We start from the raw sequence: 20,342 nt of genomic DNA on the forward strand, positions 1-20,342 counted from the left end.
TTGGATTCAGGTCTGCACTCTGGCTGGACCAGCCCATAACGTCTTATAATCTTCTGCTGGTGAAGCTATTCTGCAGTTGTTCTGGATGTATGATTGTGGTGTTTCCATCCATCCATCCATCCATCCATCCATCCATCCATCCATCCATCCATCCATCCATCCATCATCTGTTACGCTTGTCCTCATGAGCTGGAGCCAAACAAAGCACATTTATTTATAAAAAGTAAATAATAAAAAAACATGCAGAAATGAAAATCAGGAAAACCGCTGAACTTTATTTCGGTTCAGCTTTATGATTTCTCTCTTCTTCTTTTTTTTTTAAACAGCATCGTACCAGGGCAAGACTTTTTATCTCCACGGTACATGCTGGTATAAATTTTCAATTTTTCTGCTATTGTTGTCCACTTGCATTGGGGACTGAGTGCTGGAGTGGACCAGTGTATCCTTGCAGGTCATTCATTTTTGAGTATGTTGGATGGGAAAGTTTAGGATCGTTTGGCCTCTTTTACTTGAAGGTGAAGGTGATTGCTCAGGAGGTGGGGTTACCGGTAGATACAGTTAGGCTTCTTATGTAGTAAAGTAAAGTGAATTCAATTTAAAACCATCAAGACGGTTTAGGAAAAGTGCACTATACAGACAAAAACTAGACTGTTGACGAATAAAAACAATGTGACATTGTATGAATTTTGTTATTTTATGGCTCTGGTCCTCTTTGTAAAATCTTAAACTGGAGCGAAGGACCTCCAAGCAGAATGTTCTTACAGATCATTATGGCTTTGGCCTTTTTGATGACTTGCTTTTCAATAGGCATCAGTCTGTGGGGCACCAATGAGTGGAATCTACAACCAGAGGGCCCAACACAGCCTGCAAGAGCTTTTAATCTGGTCCACTGTGCAGTTCTAAAAACACAACTTAAGTGAAACTGAGGAGAACTGTTATACAAAGCCTCAAAACATTTAACCCACAAATAGTCATACTTTTATAAGTCACACTTTTATAAGGTTAAAATGCTCCCAATAGAAAAAGGGTTCATCATTTTTTTTTTTTTAAATAGCCTGACAATGATACATAGATCTAATACGTATTAATTCTGCTTCTTAACTTCTGAAGGCCAACTGTAAAATAGAGCTGGCTCTGACTGCCGAATGCAAGACTCTTCTGGAGCTTATTACCTTACTCTTTTAAAATCATATTTAGTCCGCTGCACTGTGTCCAATATTTCAGATGAGAACCTCAAAAGTCAATCAAAACAACTAAATGATGACAATTAGTTTGAAGATTCGGAAAAGCTGTCTAGTGGCCATTTTATACATGCTCATATGGGGTGTTTATTTTTATTTTTTATTTTTACTGGTTTGATTACGTCGTCTTTACTTGCACAACTTATATTTTCTTCCCGAGTGATTTGTGCACGCTGTCCTCACTCAAAGGCCAAGCATGTTCAGAAGGTTGGAGTTCAATTCTCGGGATGCCTTGGGTCATCTTTATGACAAGCCTTCCAGGCAACGACAGATGAGTTAAGCTTGACGGAATAACATAAATCAAGATGTCCCACTAGGCTTCCTCCCGCCAAACAAACTAAATATTTCATATTGTTTTGCACAACTAGCAATTCTGAACTCACGTCACAAGAACGGAGAAATGAATTACTAAGCTGTTTTTCGAATGACAGTGCCGCTGTGGATGCTTTTGTGACATAACATTCTATTATGCACACAGCCCAAGTGTGTGACTGGTGTCCTTTGAGACAAAACAGAGCCATTGTCCTGGCAGACTGACTGAGTAGAAAGTAATGAACCCACCCACTAATTCTTGAACTAACGCCAAGAACAGGGGGACAGCTTTTTCTGAGAAGAATCCACTAGCTGTGTTGCAATGCACTGACTTGCAAATGCATGCGTGCTGGGCTACATGAGAGTTTCACAAACGACCACAGTAGATATTGTTATAATTCACTTCATTAGTATTTTGTTGTACTTATTTTCCCATTTTTTTCATGCAAATTACCCAGAAATAAATACAGTATCTATTTTTTGCAAGTCAGTTATGGTTAACAGTCACAATTATTATTAAGTACTCTTGAAAGAAGGGACATATTGATACATTGAACAAGTGAGTTTGTTTGGTTGTAGTGCTTAAATAATCAGGGCATACCGGACACCACTTACTTGATATTATGGAAGTCTAAAATAGTGCTTAACATGTCTGCCTGACAGTTCTGAGCTCGGGGTTCGAATCTTATGCTGCATTCGAGGAAGGTGGGAAGTCTGATTTTTCCGACTTCATACCAGTAAGTGTGTACGGGAACGCCCCCTTGAACTCGGGGGGACTTCATTGTGATGTCACTTTACAATGGTGACCCCTATGAAAACACACACTGTGAATATAGTAAAACACGATTTACTTGAGTATAAAACTAAATGGCTTTCCTCATTCATAAATATTGGACCTAACGTCACATAACACAACATAGGTTTCATGACAGCCACTATCTGCATGGAATTATACAGTGAACTACTGAACTGTATGCAATGCTTATGAAATAAGATAAATACACAAATGAAGCAAAATTGCGAGAAGACAAGTTTGCTGGAGGTCAAAATATGTTTTGAGGACCAAAACAAAAAAACAATTTATCACTATCCACCATTTTGTGTGTTTACTTTCGCCTCGAAAGCTTTCAGGTCAGAACTGGGAAAATCCAACTGGGATAATTCCGATTTCCGACTTTCCTCGAATGCAGCATTAGCTCCTGCTTCCTGTATGGATTGTGTATATTATCCCTGTGGTTTCATGGATTTTCTCTGTTCCACAAATTACACCATCTTTACAAACCAATAACAAGTTTAGACAACAGATCATCACAAATATGGACATTGAAATCAAATTTTAGGTGACTTGATGGCGCTCTGATTTCTGTTGACGAAAGAGAAAACACTTCCATCAATGACTTGATACAGACACAAGCAATCATTCACCAATTTTGTGCTCTTGTCTTGAACCGGCTCGTCCTTTCCTGACGCACACTCACCCCAAGCTCAAGTGACTGACCCGCAGAAGTAAGGGTCAGTGGCAAGAGGTTATGGCAGTTACTCAATACACCATGGCAACATGTGTCAGCAGAGGAGCTTTCCAAGTACCGCAGTCGCATTGCAGGTTGTTTCTCATCTGTAGCCAGGCTTCCATTTCTGTCATCGGTGTTGGCGCATCAGTGCTGTTCACACCATCTGTCTTACGGCTTTATAAATGAGGAAGTTCAAAATAGATACAGCACACGGCTTGCGTACAAGGACGCAACCTGAACAGTCATCTTCTGGATAGGGTCCAGAAAGTAAAACCTGACTTCTAATATGAAAGTGTTTCCCTCTCCAGTACACACGCTCACGCACACTCGCATGCACGTACGCACACATGACCTGTAAATCCCTCTGGCAGGATTGGGTATCCCTGCACTTTGTTAGTTGATAACAGTCTATCCCACTTGTCTTTCTCGCAGATGCACACAATACCTGGTCAATTATGTAACAATGTTCCTGATCCATGCAACCCTGAACAGGGTAAACAATATAGAAAATAAATGGATTCATGGAAACAACATGATTGGACATAAACAATGTAGGCATATGAGTATCATTACCCTGTTAGTCAACAGCCAAAAAGAAAAAAGAATGGCCCTAATTTCTGATTTTTTTTTTTTTGTCGAGGATAAATAAATTCATACTTTATAGTTACAAAATTATAAGTTTAATGTTACATTCTCACAAAATATTGTTGTAGGCCAGATGGCTCAATGTGTAACATTGATGACTTTGTATACAGAGATAAAGGTCTAAATAATTGTCAGCGTTGGAAGGCCCACCCACGGAAAATGGATGGCGTGGCTATTGTCGGGGAGGGCATCTGGTCTAAAAATCCCTGACAGAGGTAAATTGCTTTTATTGTTATTATTTTTGGGCACATTTGGAAACTGAAAGCCCTCGAGGTATGCACAAAATTGGTTTTAGCCTTATAGTAGTCCCTTGCTACTTCACTGTTCACTTATTGTGGATTCACTCTATCGTGGATTTTTATTCAGGTCCATAACTCATACATTGCGGAGTTTACCTCGGGTTGTACGGGTTGTACCTTCATATTCCGGGATTTTTTTTTTTTTTTTTAGAGATTATACACCCCGCCTTTTCAATAGTGAGTACCCCATAAAATTCTTTATTTATGCTGCTATTTTTATCCTAAGTAAATAAAAACAGCTCTTTCCGTCAACACAATCTATTACATTTTTAAACAAAATATAGAATATTTGGTAAATTAAGATATATGTATGTATGTATGTATAAAATATGTATAAGTTAAAAAAAAAAGTTTTTTTTTTCCTTCTTTTAATTCTTCTTAACTCATTAACTGCCAGTCTGGTAAAAATCGATCTTTGACGTCTATAGCCGTCTTTGGCAGTGAATGTGTTAGCAAGTCCCATCACTGGTGAGCTATTTTTAGAACAGACCTCAGTTACTCGTACGTGCTGGCACCTACACAGTAAGGCCAATGCGTGTGTCTCATCAGAGCAAAATGTAGATGTTACATTGTCCAGATTAGCCCCAAAATAATTTGTCATGGTTCATGCTCAGTCCTTCCAGCAAGCTTTGGAAAAATTATGCAATATTTTATGCACAATTTAAGATGGGAAACACAGCAAACATCTCCATGGTTCATTTGGATGTATTTGGATACATTCTCATCGTAGGGAAATATTGTACAGGAAGGTGACATTGGTTTGGGTTTGTGAGTTCTTGCTTACTTTTGGTTCTATTGTAATATGTTTTATTATGTTTTTCTCGTGTCTCCCTTTGTCTCGTTACGTGTGATCTTATCCACCTGTGCTTATCTGCCCTATCTCTTGCGTCAGCCAAACAGTGCCCCAAGACATGTGTGTCTTGTCCAGGTGTCTCTCGTTGTGTCAATTAGTTCATTTGGGCCCTGTTCACACGAAGCAAAGCCGGCTTCGTTCCTCAAAAGAATCTCGTACACACAGAAGTGTTTTTGAAGTCCAGTTACAAAAGTGATCGGTTTCAAGCTCTGAAACAGCGCCGTCATGTGGACGAACTGCAAGAAACTTGTGCGGATACATTGAAACGGGGCCTTAGTCTCGTTTTTTGTCTGTCCGTCATCGTTGTTGTTTTTGTTGCCCCACGTCCTGCTGTCTCCTCGTCACGTCTCTGTTTTTAACACTTGGATTTTGGACCTTGTTGTTTTTGTGTGTACCGGCCAGTGCCACGTGCGCCTCCTCGCTTATTTTTATTAAAAACCTTTTTTGGACTTCACCTCTGCCTCCTCGCTCTGCTTCCCTTCATTTGGGTCCACCTTCTCTCAACCACGCCACTTCGACTTAACACTTTATCAGTATCTGTATAAAATTACCCATATTCATTCCTCCAGAATGGAAAAAGATATTCACGGCGGCCTGTTAGAATAGCCAACATCTATTAGAGAAGGCAGTTGTGTGTCTGTTACATAAGACAGAATGCAAGGAGGATTCCCTCACACTGTGATTGACTGTCACTGGAAACTTGTTGTTTGATGACCTAATGTCTCTCTATTAACTGAAAATGAATCATGGTGCGACATTTTTCACTGACATGTCCAGTTTTAAGTTGCGCACACATTCACATTCGCAGGGACATAAACATGTCAAGTCCACCCATCCATCCGTTTTCTATACCGCGTATTCCATTCAGGGTTGTGGGTCGCTGCAATCTATACAGGGTGACTTTGGGTGAAAGGCAGACAACACCCTGCACTGGCTGCAATCACAGGGTACAGGGACAGACGACCATGCACACTCCCATTCACACTGTCACTGAGGTGCAGCCAATCCCACCTGACATTGGGTGAACGTTGGATTACACCCTAACCTGGTCACCAGTCCAACACACTTTCACATTCAAACCTACAGGTATGGACAGTCTTCAATTAATCTAACGTGCATGTCCTCAAAACTTGATCACAACTAGACTGTTCTGGTTGTCTATAAATGACCTTTCACCTCAGTCTCATCTGAGGTTTGGTAAATGGTAGTTATGGAGGCTTACCTTGCTTTCTTTATAGGCGTTTCACATTGCTTGGCAGAGAGCCTGCTGCCATTCTACGTCACTACGCACTGAATGCGTTGCGACGTAAATAACAATGGCAGCGTACGTCCAAATAAATTTCCTACAAAACATATTCAACTGGAAATGATTTTTGAAAAAAGAATCTCATAGTTGAGTTAGAAACCACCAAATAAATGATATAGAGCAAACTTGTCATTACAGTCGAGGTTCCTTTTAAGGGAACAGCACCAATAAATACAGATATGTGGATGACATATGGGTCAAAATTAGAAGCCAAGGAGTGCACGCCTTTAGAGAACATATTAACTCAGTGGACAAAAACATCAAGTTTGAAGACGAAGAGAAGGGGTCCAAATACGCTGAAAATCACAGGTTAACGTCAAACCTCACAGCAATAAAGCAAGATATGAATCACCAGATATTCAACATTGACCTAGGATAAAAAAAATAACCCAAATTGAGTCAAAAATGGACCGACCCAACTTTTTGAGTTATTAAACAAATTGAATTAATAATCCACAAAGCAGCCAATTTTTTGTCTTATTTTGTGGTTTATTCGTTTGACCCAATTTCTTGGGTTAATTGAATAACCCAACTGAATTTGCTGAAACATAAACCAACCCAACTTTTTGAATGATTTAATTCAAAATGTTGGGTCAAATCAAATAATAACCCACAAATCAACAATTGAATTGGGTTAAAAATGAACCAACCCGATTTTTTAAATTATTTAACCCAAAAAGTTGGTAAAAAATTAATTAATAACCCACAAAGCAGCCCAATTTTGGGGTTGTTTTGTGGGTTCTTCATTTGACCCAACTTTTGGACTTTGAGTTGAGTTAGTCCCTTTTTGACCCAATTTGGGTTATTTATCCTTTATCCTACTCTGGCGATGTAACACGAATTTCAACTTGAGTTGGATTTTACCGTTAAAGTTGATATTTACATCAAAATAAGTACTTTTTTAAAACATATTTGCGCTACCCGGGAGAACCGGAACCAATATTTCATGTTTCCGCATGGCATTCATTGTTGACAGCAACCAATATTTCATGTTTCCGCATGGACATTCATTGTTGACGGCAGAGCGGAGCTAATTCAAACTTAAACATGGAAATGTGATGCGCCTGATGGCGATCCGACCTCCTCGATAGACGTCCATTGCTGGAGGTAACAACAACACAACTTTAAATAACTTTATATTGGCGTGATTACTGTGGGAAATTAACTAAAAAGAATGTGCTACGAACGAGGCACGGGCGCCGTAAAGTCGAAACGACGTAGGTCGCGTACAACATAACTTGCAGACTCCCTGTATTAGAGAATATTTAAAGTATTTTTCTTAGCAATGAAATTGTACACGTAGTGCTTTGTTCCAGACTTAACTGTATGACTGTATTTCATACACGTTGGCATTTTTGCCATTGAGGCTGAAAATAATGTGAAAATTGCAGAGAATGCAATGTATTCAAGTTAAGTGACCTTCCAGAGTGGCAACGTAAGATGGCCACTAGTGGCTTAACTTCTCTCAACGAAGTAAGCCACATTGACAGTCCAGGCATATATAAAAGTAAGATACTCATCTCAGTTCAAATCAAACCATACAATCAAATTTGCTTATTTGTTGTGACGTATTCTTCGTGAGCAACGTCACTCTTTAGCGAGAAAGTCCATTCAAAATGGCGCACAGGAGAGATGATAGTTTGTTTCCTTCAGCATTAAACTCAATGTTAAATGACCAGAAACACAGTCATTAAAAAAAGAAGATGTGTCAAGATAATGTTTTTACATATGAATGGACTAACAATGATGTATCATGTTGACATGCTGCCACGAGGAGTGAAGCCACCGGCGGCCATTTTATGTTGCTATTTGTTATGGCCGCCTAAATTGAATTAATTGTTTTCTCTGCTGTGTTTTCCCATTATTTTCTATCTCTACGGTGAAAATGCTACAGATAAGACTGGGAGCAGCGCTACATACACATTTCAACGGTAAGAATGCGCAGAAGCTTGGCTATATTTGTTTTGCCAACTACGGCAACTACACTAGGTCAAATGTGTAGGAAGTGCCCAGAAGACATAGCTTCTGCTCTTCGCTGTCTGTTTGGTTAAGATTGCGCTTGATGGTGACTGTGTCCAGCCTCACTCGCTGGCACAGCGATGAGTCTGGTTTCCAGGCTGGTGCCTCACTGTGATGGCTAGGATTTACAAATTAGTCACCGGGTCACAGTCATGGAAAGTGTGACCAGTTTTAATCCAGAGACTGCATGTGATAATCTCGTCTGGGGGTTTAGTTCTTCTGCTTGGTAGCTGAGTCAAGTTTTAAAGAGAAGTTTCTGTTAGTCAGCAATTGGGGGAAAAGCAGACCAGGCCAACTATGCCATCTTGCATCCTGGTGCTTTATTTGCATACATACACATTGATTTTATTTTATTTTTTTTTTTTTAGAAAATGTAATCCTGTAGCTCGAAAACTTGATGTTATAGAGAAAAACTGAGATCAATTTTGAATTCCGCACCCCAAAAATATGTTAAAAACAGCTGTCAGACCTAACTCAACAAAAAAAAAGCAATTTAAGAAGGCTATATTGCCCCCATTCTGTTAACTATTCCTTGTATCTGTTCACGGGACAATGGGCTCAGCTCGACTACTTCCTGAACTTTCATGATTGGACAAATTGATTAATCCAGGTCAGGCACATCTGGATTAATCGTCTTGTGTGCCTGACCTGGATTAATCAATTTGTCCAATCATGAAAAACAGGAAATGAAGGAGTGATATTGAGTTTAGGGAGTAGTAGATTGGTGCAAAGAGCCAATTCAATTGCTTGTCAAACTCAAATTGATCATCTTGTCGATGCTACAGCTACGATACTGTGATAAACTTTTAATTCTGCTGCATTGCTAAAAGAAATTGTAGCACTGTATATAATCTTTATTTAACACTTAATCCAGACTGTCCAGACCAGTGGCCCATATTGGTAGCCTTTAGAACTGCCCCAGCTTGTTGCCTTTTAGTGCAGAAACCTGTTGGACTGAAAAGTAAGATGTGCTATTTTCAGAAAGTGAAACAGACTGGTTTTAAATGATTGCTTGTTTCATATGCCAGCCACATTCTTTCCTCTACCTTGCACCTTTCGCTCACATCAACCATTTAGGAAGGCTCATTTTCATCTTTACATGTTGTTGTACTTATTCGTCTTGACACTATTGGAGCTTTTCTGTCAATGGCAAGACCAGGTACTAAAGTACCTTTCCTACTACCAAGTGTGCAAAGCTAATACCATAAGTTGCAGTTGCAGTCAAAACATTGCAGATGTTAAAGCAAAGTGTGAAGAGCCTCTGTTGCTGCAGTGGACAGCTGGTGTAGTCATGGGATGTTGCGGTGGCTCATTGCCAACATCCTCTCAAAATAGCTGCACTTTCTCCCTTATTCTTGTCGGTTTCCTCTCTTTGTAGCAATCTGATTTTTGCTTGACAATAGTGCCATGTTTTTGTTGTTCAATAAAACAATACTGTGAGTACAGTAGTGTAGCAAAAAACAACGATAATGGGGTGCAATATTTCTGTTACAGCGTGCCAGTAGATTGCAGTGCTCAGCCACTTTGTGTGAGGATGAGCCGCCAATTGTGATTTCTTTCACATCAGTCACGTTCTGCCTTGTTACTCGTTGTCCAGTGCATCCTGTCAAATTGCTTTCATTTTTGTGTTCTGCCATTAACATCCATCCTGCTGTTTTTCTCCTATTTCTATGAAATAGCCATTGATCACAGAAATCTGTCCACTTCTTCTCTTTCTGCCTTTGCAGGGTCTCATGCCTTCCCCTGCATATCACGTGTACATGAACTGTGTGCACTGTAAAGTATGCATGTGCTCCCATGTGTCTGACTCAGTCCATATATTTTATTTTGTCTGTGATTCTTGTTCAAGGACACTTTGCTCCCAGCCGAATAGGCATGCGAGAGCAAGTTGGAGAGAGTTGCAATTTGTGACCAGATTCTTGCAAATTTTGTTGTTTGGCTTCAGGTGAAACGCTCTAATGTGAATATTTCATGCTGAAAACCCTCAAACAAGGTAAACAAGACCAGTGACATTGAGACAGTTTCTATTTTTGGCAGTTGTGCATGTATGTGTGTGTGGGTGTGGGTGTTTAATTCCTTTGCCCTTTTGACATCGATGGCTCTGATGTGTTCATTGTATTTGTGTGTTTTGTAGACAAGGTTCACCTTATAGAGACAGTGTGTCTAATTTAGCAGCATCTAGTAGTGAACTAATAATTAATTTATTATTTATTATTTTATTTATTATTTCAAACCCAATATTTATAACACACACTCACACACACACATATATATATATATATATATATATGTAGTGTGTGCGTGCTTCAAAATCGTTGCATTCTAAAAGTTCACCACTAAAAAGCACTAAATTCCACACACTGTACCTTTAAACCACACTAGGGAGATGGTAAGTGCCTTCCCAAATTTGTTATCTTCTAATTCCCTCTTACTCCCCAGTTGTTCTTAGTGTGATGACCATTCCAGGTTTGTGTTGACTGCCATCCAAGATAGCAAAGTCTGCTTTATCTTGTTGTGAATGTACAGCTATTGTATATAAAACAAGCCTTTGATGCTCCCAAAATTATAACTTAACTTCCAGTGTGGAATATCCATCTGTATGTGTGGCTGAATGTGGCAATGAGTAGACTTGGCTAGAGGCTGCGTCCACACGGCAGCTCAATTCAGATTTTTTCACAAGTATCAGTTTTTTTCATGCTGTGTGAACGGTACAATTCCGATTTTTTCCCACCCGACCTCGGCCTCTTTCGTATGTGGATATAAATCGGATATGTATGCGATGCATCTGCACTGTGAACGCTCATCCGCACGCGTCCGATTCATACGTCATCAAAAGCCTGATATGCTCTCTGCGCGGGCGGGAGAGCGTGCTTAGAAGGGAGACTACTGACACGTCTGTGAATATATACAAAGCTGTTAAACATTTAATTTAATCACACTTGAAACATGAAGCATAAAGTTGACATTTGTGGCGACAGTAGAAATTCAGCCCTGCTCATAATTTGTCGGGCCATATTTATTTCCATAAACTCTGCAACGTGACGTCGCGAGTCACATCACAGGCGCGTTGTGTTCACATTGAAGTCGCATTTGTTTTTGTAATGTGAACAGTCCATAAAAAGATCGGATTTAACACACACAAAAAAAAACTGAATTGGGCCTGCAGTGTGAACGTAGCCTAAATACACCAACACTAATTGACAAGACGGGACACACCTGGGCAAGACACAATTGGCAAGGGGCACTGATTGGTTGACACATGAGGAAGGTCAGGCAAACACAGGTGGATCACATAAAGCTTGATGAGACAAGGGAAAGATAGGGACAACATAACAAAGGAGACGACACAGAAGGACACAAAAATCCCAAACTAAACAAAAACCCAACCCCACAAAACCGAAACATAACACTGATACTGGATGTATCAGGTATACCTAGCAAATTTGCAAGTACAGCGTAAAAGCACCTATCTGACATACTCCATCAATGCAAGCTTAACGTCATTATGAGGCCATTTGATGACCGCTGTCCTATCCACGAAATGTATAACACAAATGTTTGTCAAACAATGGGAGAACTACAGGATATATCAAGTTACTAGCTTGGTAGTAAAATCAGACAGTGGCTTTTCAACAATGTGGTGACGTGTGAATAAAATCTTAAGATCTTCAGTGCTGAGTGTCTTTTACAGAATAGTTTAAATTCAAATCTGATATTATTGTTAGGGCCCCTTACAAAATGTGAAAGCAAAAAAAAAAGACTGTAAACAAGATAGTCAAAGGCTTGAATCTGAATAAAAATAGAAAGGAGCATGAGATTCAGCTTTAAGACTTTTGAAAATTAAAATTAAGCTTTAGAAATAATTTACAAAAAAAGGAACTAGCGAGACAGTTAATAAAAATGGTCATAGTCTATCACTTTTCCACTTATTACAGAACTCAAAGCGCTTCACACTGACTTCCCATTCACCTACTGCTGGCGTCAGCATCTTGCCCAAAGACACTTTGACATGGCCCCAGGGGCCAGGAATCGAACCCATAACCAAGGGGTTTTTGAGACAACCACTCTTCCACTGACAACCCCCCCCCCCCCCCCCCCCACACACACACACACACAAAGAAAAGATTGTAAAAGCAATGCAATCCACTGCTTTTAACGGCTGCACGTTAAGTCCAAATGGAGGTCCTGTTGTGTTTCCTTCAATTGTGTAGCAGTGAAGTTGAAGTGGAAGAATGGATAAACGCAGTGCAAGATTGAAGACGTGATGTTCCCTCTGCAAATGAAATAAAAATAAAAGGACACATAGATCACAGTTCTAAACGGTAAAGATTTTGTCAAGTGGGAGGGCCTTTAGAGGAGGATATTGTCACGCGCTTTAGTCATCTTTTTGACATGTGCGCTCTTCCTCACGTTCGCCCGCCGCACTGCCGAGTGGTCAGTGGCACAGAAACAGACAGCTACGCTGCCAACGCTGTGTCAGTAGGCACCGTCTCCATCCATTCCGTGTCAACATGGTGTATTTCCCTCCCTGTTGGGCTACATTGCAACTTCATATATCAACTGCAAGGAGGGATCACATTAAAATAAGCGTTATGATACATTTTTACACAAGTGGGAGGAGAGGCTATCAAGTTTAGACTTGGAATAGGCATGATTTATATGGCTGGTGTTCGGGTGTATGGTTTAGTGGCTGTATCTTGGCAACAGTCGATAATAGGATTGACAGAACATACGGTATCATGTTGCCAAGTAGATAAGAAAGAAAGAAACCATAAATAATCTTTCACTTTAACACAGGCATTTGGCATTTTGTTCTTTTTCCCTATTTGATCATTCTAACAAGTTTTGTCTCATGCAAACTCCATTTCCAGTGAAGTTGGAACGTTATATGAAAGGTATGTAAAAATAACAATTTGCAAATCCTTTTCAACCCTTATTCAATTACATATAAAAACACAAGATATTCAATGTTCTAACTATTGAACTTTATTATTATTATGTATTTTATTTATTTTTTGTTGCAAAAATACTCTCTCCTTTTGAATGTGATGCCTTTAACGCCCAAAAAAAAGCTGGCATATTGCCAACAAAAGATTGGAAAATTCTAATGCTTAAACCGCATCTGTTGGGAACATTCCACAGGTGAACGCTGAACAGGTGAGTGTCATGACTGGGCGTAAAAGGAGCATGCCCGAAAGGCTCAGTTGTTCTCAAGCAAGGATGGGAGGAAGTTTACCACTTTGTGAACAACTGTGTGAGTAAATTAGTTCAACCGCGTTTTAAACGTACAATTGCTAGGAATGGAGTGATTTCATCATCCATGATGCAATTTATCATCAAAACATTCAGAGAATCTTGAGAAATCTCTGCATGTAAGCGGCAAGACTGAAAACCAACACTGAATGCTCGTGACATTTAATCCCTCCAACAGAAAAAGCAGCGCCATTATGTAAAGGATATTTGCAAGTGGGTTGAGGAAAATTTGAGAAAAACATTGTGAGCTATAACACAATTTGTCGCTGCATCTATAAATTCAAATTAAAACTCTATCATGCAAAGCGAAAGCCATTTCAACAAAACCCAGAAACGCAGTCGACTTCTCTGGCCTGAGCTCATGGATGCACCGATGTAAAGTGGAAAAGTGTGCTGTGGTCTGACGAGTCCACATTTGAAATTGTCTCCTACTGAAAGCATGTGGCACATTATGAAGCATAAAATACGACATCCGAGACCCTGGACTGTTGAGCAACTGAAGTGTACATTAAATAATAATGGGGGGAAATTCCACCTATAAAGCTTTAACAATTAGCGTCCTCCATTCCCAAACGCTTAATCATCAGTTGAAATGAATATTGGTTGAAAAGGATGAGCAGATCATTATATTCAGTTTTTTTTTTTTTACATTTTACACAACATGCAACTTAATTGGAATTGGAGTTTGTAGTTCAAAGGTCTTATTCCATTTATGGCATATTAATGTGTAACATTTGAAGTGCGTGAGTGAGCGTGATTATATTTGTGTGGCACTTAGAAAAATTGTGCACACGTTTCAGTCAACGCACACCAACTAAGAAAGTTATATTATGTTAATATGTTCCTGCACTGAATGTGTTGGTACTTGTTCAAAGGGTTAGTATTCATCTGGCTGGCTGGCTGACTGGCTGGTGGGCGGGGCTAAGACTGTTTGCCCTTCTGCCTGCAGTGTTCTTTTACAATATTGAATGTCCTGGAGCTGTCTTCTCATTTCAATTATTGCATTACTGATATGATGATACCAGGTTTCTTTGTCATGGCTTCGCATTTCCATCAGTTTTAGTTTCATGAGCCTTTCGTGTTCCCCAGTTTTACTTTCAAGGTCACATTACATTTTATTGTGTTACAAAGAAGACATACTCAGAAATGGTATTGTGGCTTCTTCTTTTTGGGTAAGATTGTCGCATACAAATTCTGGCTTTGTACTGTGGTGTTCAGAGTAACAACAGAGGGCATTCCATTGTGCTTAGGCCAGTGTTAGCTTTTAATAGTGTGCGATAAGGTGTTTAAGGAATGTAATTTGCGACGGGAGCGATGAATGTGTTTATATCTGGTATGAGGGAAGTTGCCGACGTGCTGAGTGAGGTCTAATCTCATTCTCCTGTCCATCCATGTCACGTGCGGTTGTGGATAGCTGATAATGCCTGACACACTTTCAAAGGTGATGAAATGTCAAGGATACAACTAGACACACACTCGTTAGCTGTCTTTCAAATGTGGAACACCGGGATGCCGTGTTTCAAGACTTTCTGAAGCCCAAGCACACAGTAATAATAGAACGCAAACACTACAAATCGAAATTTGACAACACAGCAATATGTCACAAGATTTTTACACCTGTTGAAAGGAAATCTTGTGATTCTTGAGTGCATACTGTGAGACTACAATCTTGTGAGCATCTAAAGACCGCTGTACATTGAATGGCGCAACTCAACTAGATAGAACTAGAAAAAATGGTGAGCAAATTACAAACGGCAACCGGAGGTGCCAAATCTTGGTCCAGAAAGCAAAAAACTCCTTCCCCAGTTTGGTTTTAGCCAAAGGTGCTTCTACCTGCATGGTTCTGGTTAAGTGGATGTAGCTGTGGCTAAAGCCAAACTGTGGCAGGGTTTTTACTTTCTGGAACTTATCTTGAACCTCTGTTGGCAACTGACTCTCGCACACCTAACAATGATCCCGAACTTGCTGCCCCATAAAAAATAAATAAAAGCAACCTCTCGTAAAACAATATTTTATGCTACAATATCAGAAAACCCTTTAACACTTGTGATATACTGTAATTGTAAGGAAATGGCCCATCCACACAGACAGCAAATATCAGCTATCACTTCTTGTCCATTTCCCACAGTATCATTTGTATTTGAGAAATTTGAAAAACATTTGCATTTAATATCTGACATCCAATTTGCAATTCAAATGCAGTCAGAAGAGAAGTGAAATGATTGTTGCCTAAGTAATAATAAAAATAAAATAAAAAGAGTCCGCTGAGTAGCTAGGATATTGATACAATTTTTCGAATACATAGTCTCCCAATTGGCTTGATGGTTTGGATGTCTGATTACCGATACATGGATCTTATTTTAAGATATCAGGCACTCATGGAGCCTGTCATTACCAGCCAACAATTCAAAAGTCTGACATCAAATAAGTCCTCTTTGGCAGTAGTTGCCACTGTGACAGTTTGACAAATTGGCGAATCATCGTCCCTCGCTACTCCGCAGTTCACTTATTGCAGATTTTTATTTGTGTCCAAACTGTACCTCAATATTTCTGCGGGTTTTTCAGAGATTACCCCCTCTGCCACCCCCCTATAAATAAAATTATTTATTTATGCTACTATTTTTGTCCTTTTTTGTAATATTTTAGTCAATAAAAACAACTCTTTCTTTCATTCAACACAATCTATTACATTTTTTAAACAAAAATATAGGATATTTGGTCAATTAAGAAATGTGCACCAAAATTTTGGGGCATTTTTCATCTTCTAATTCTTCTTAGCAAGTCAGTGTCTCATCACTGGCGAGCTACAATAATTTAATACCAAAAATAGCAAAACTTTAATTCACGAATAGAAACAATAACAATATAACTGTACAGAAATAACACTTAAAAGAGGCAAAACACAATCAAACGTGTTACTAGTAACCAGTGTAGGAAATAATGGAGTTTGAAGGCGTTAGGTAACTCAGTTTTTTTTTTTCATAAAAGGACTAATCTAACTTATTATTCTCCCCATATTTGAAACGCCGTTATCGTTATTGTATGAGAAATGCGTTGCGTTACAATTTATTTATTATATTCAAGACTCGAAGTAAGCTTCCAAGGCATTTTGCGATGACTAGCTCTGAAAATGTCCTTTGCGCAGAGTTAGAGGCACTGTTGTTGTCGGACCTCGTCACAATAAAAGTGTCTTGACAGGTGAAATGTAAAGTGACTTTTATTTTGGAGGTGCCGCAGGAAGTGTGTCACGACATGACGGATATGTTGTATTTCTTCCTTCTTGACCTTAAGGCTTAGCATATTTTAGCATTTTAGCAAAGAGTCTATGTCCTGGCCTGGAACTGGTTTGACAACTTTGACAAGAGTGACATTAACCAAAAATAACAGTTGAGATTTGCTGAAAAACGGGCGCCATGAGAACCCACCTTCCTGCACGATAATGATGTCGTTGCGCCCATTTAGGCTTGCTAAGTTTGTACTGTAGCTTCATGTCAGCATTTTGAAGCATTTTTCAAAAATAAATATCTAACATACTATCGGCATCCCCTTTGTGAGCCAAGGTTCTGTCAACTACACTCACAAACGTGGCCTCCACATCTTCTATATTGGTTTCAGCAGGCAAATACTTTCCTCTATGTGAGCCCCTTGTTTATGTGTCTCTTGTGTGTGAAGCAGACTTTACGTATTAATAGATGCATGGTGCTTAAATTGTCAATTGCGTGTCGTATTTTTAGTGTGGAATTACAGTATACGTTTGGTGACCCAGAAGGATTTGCTTATAGGATTTATCTCGTGTACGATGAGAGGATCAGTCTGGAAAATGACCTTATGGCAGATCACAATGCAGGTAAAACTTTTTCCACTACGTGTGTCAGGTGCCAGAGATGCTGGCACGTGTTTGTGGGCAGCCATTCTTGTTTTGTGCGTATGAGATTATATACTGTACATTCATATACCGTATAAGTCAGTGGAACTGTGCATGTGTCCACTTGGCCAGTGCATAAATCATTCCAGACAAATCTCCAGACTCCTGTTGGGTAAATCAGATTATTTGTCGCACTATCCTAAACCGTTTAAATGACTTTCAGGACATAATATCAACACAACACAGTAAACTAGTTCTTTGAACCAGTAAAAAAAAAAACACACACACACACACATTACCCAAGTGAGAAAATCCAACACTGTGCTACTTTATGCAAAAGAGAGCAACATCACGAATGTTCTATTTGTGCAGCGACCTCCAATCAAATTTCTGGGACACCCGAACGTGCTGTAAAGCCCTGGAGCCGCTGCACAGCCTTGATTCAATAAAACATCAACCCACTTTCATGTCAGTCATATGTGTTTCTTTTCTTCTGTCCCACTCGCAGCTGAACTGCTTTTGTTAAGCAGGCGAAAGTACACAGTTCTAATTGTAAGTGGTTCATCACAGTGAATGTGTTGATCATTATGTGGGTAATGCAGTTTAAATATTTTTAAACAAATTATTTTCCAGGACCTAAATCTGAAATTGTAGTTTTATTCTATATAAATTGTAATTTGCTACTTTCATTTAACAGTTTTGTAGTTATATGTTCCATTGCTAAAATTAGCCATACAAATTGCAAAAAGTAGCACAACTTATGAGCACAGTCTTCAAGTCTTCATGAATTCCTGACTTTGATACATTTTGTTGTTGTAGTTCATGAGTCATTGACAGATAGGTTTCTGATTATGCCCATTTTATGAATTATTATGTGGTGTGACCCAAAATAAATAACCAATTTGGGACTTTAATTTTGAAATACATTTAAAGACAGGAATATAGTATGTGTTTCAACCACAAGACAGTCAATAATCCACAGGAGCGGCTATCAGATTTGTACTGTCTCACTACTATGTAAAAAAGTTATTAACCTTAAAGCAACTGGTGGTCATTGTGAGGTCTGACCTGAAAAAACAAAAACAAAAAACATTCATATTAATTTTGCTCGACAAATATATATACAGTTTTCAATTTATTTGTGTGGCTACCTAGCTTGTTTTGTTTAATTGGCTAATTGTTAGCCTCATAACTTTGATTTAAGTCGGAAATATTATGTGGCGTGACCAACCTTCTTCTGGTGTAACCGTTGTAGAAAGCTTTCCATAATATATGTATCCTAAATTATAGATGTCCTAAATAGTAGATAATAATAAAATTGTAGATAATAATAAAGAATAATAAAGAATAAAAATTATATGTGTTTTTATTTAAAATAAAGAAATAAATAACTGTGCTGAGTCCGTTAAAATCCTTATCCGTCAATGACCCTTATTCATATCCCATTGATACAGACAGAATATTGGAATTGTCATGTCTGAGTTTGAGATGCACAGGCCCCATAATATGTTTTTGTTTTTTTTGTTTTTATTTTTTTGGTGTCTGCTGCCATTTTTTTTTATTAGTTGCTGTCTACTACCATGTGGCAAACCCACATTGGGACTTCCCAATAGTATAGACTGGTGAAAAAAATATTAATTTTACCAAATTTGGACAAAGGATATGTCATTTTAGTAGTGACAATATTGAATTCCTAAACAAAATAAGTAGAAGCAGGCTTGTTATTCAGAAATGAATGCTAGATGTCTCAGCACACTCCAAGAATATGAAGACGATTACGCAGTTGAAGGCAGAGCCTGCAGGAAGCGGGCCCATCCTTGCTGTAAATATTACATTCAAATCTGTCGAGGTTAAAATAGCTATGATTTTGTCAGAGGGCCATACTTCCAACGACATGCTGTGTGGAAGTCGGGGACAAGAGTCCAACTTCCTGTTGGCCTCCCATCCCTTTCTGTGTGCATCCTGTACACGCATCCACAGAAACAAGCCATATTGAGATGAGCCCCTGGTGACCTCCAAACAACCCCAAGCTACTTGCTTTAACATACAACTCAAATATTAGCCAGTTTCATATAATTGTGTTCCTGTGATTCTTTCTTGTGAGTGTTTGTTGCATCATTCTGGATCTGCTTCAAATGCTGCACTGCATACTCTTTCTTGTTAACCAGTACTGCTTCTCGTTTTGACTAGGAAACTGTTGCTGCATAGTCTGTCAGGCTGCTTAAGCACTGTTACATCAGCTGCCCGTCCCCTTTTCTTCTTGTTATTCTTGGCCTTCTTGAGTAGAGCTGAACAAACCTCTTTGAAGTTAATTGCCTCCAATAAACTTTTTTTTCCCTCCTTCTCAAAACTGAAAGGGGAGGGAGCAAGATTAAAGAGAATGTGTGGATGGCTTTTTGCTCTGTTAATGTGCACTGTTCTAAATTATATTTAAATAAATATAATAAATTTAAAAAAAATTAAATGGTGCCGGTGGGTACTAGTTAGACCCAAGGATACCATGAGTAGCCCACTGGTTTGTTCTAAAAAAAAATGCTTACCAGTAATGTTACACTGTGATTTACTAAGAAGAGTTAAAACAGAATAAATTGTTAAAAAAAAAAATAACTTAAACTTATCATGGTACACCTTTCTTCCGTACAAAATATTCTATATTTTGTTTAGAAATAAAATAGATTGTGTTTAATGGGGAACATTTTTTTTTATTTACCCAACTATTTTTCTTAAATAAGGTCATTTTAGAGCTGCAATTTTAATACTACTAATAACCACACTATCAGAATCTAAGATCGGCCCATGTCTGCATGGCACATGATTCCACAATGTTTTTTTGGAAATAGGTAATGGATTTGTGTTTTAATTGCTTTTATTTAGCCATAACTTTCCAACGCCATCCATCAAATACTTTCCAATGAAAATCAGAAACATAAAGAAGACGCCTACTTTGTATAAACTTTTGTACATTCCTATTTGAACACATTTTCTCATTAAAAAAAAAAATTAAAAAACTCACAAAAAAGACAAATAATCTGACCAAC

The sequence above is a fragment of the Vanacampus margaritifer genome, chromosome 8 (assembly GCF_051991255.1).
Source record: "Vanacampus margaritifer isolate UIUO_Vmar chromosome 8, RoL_Vmar_1.0, whole genome shotgun sequence".
NCBI lineage: Eukaryota > Metazoa > Chordata > Actinopteri > Syngnathiformes > Syngnathidae > Vanacampus > Vanacampus margaritifer.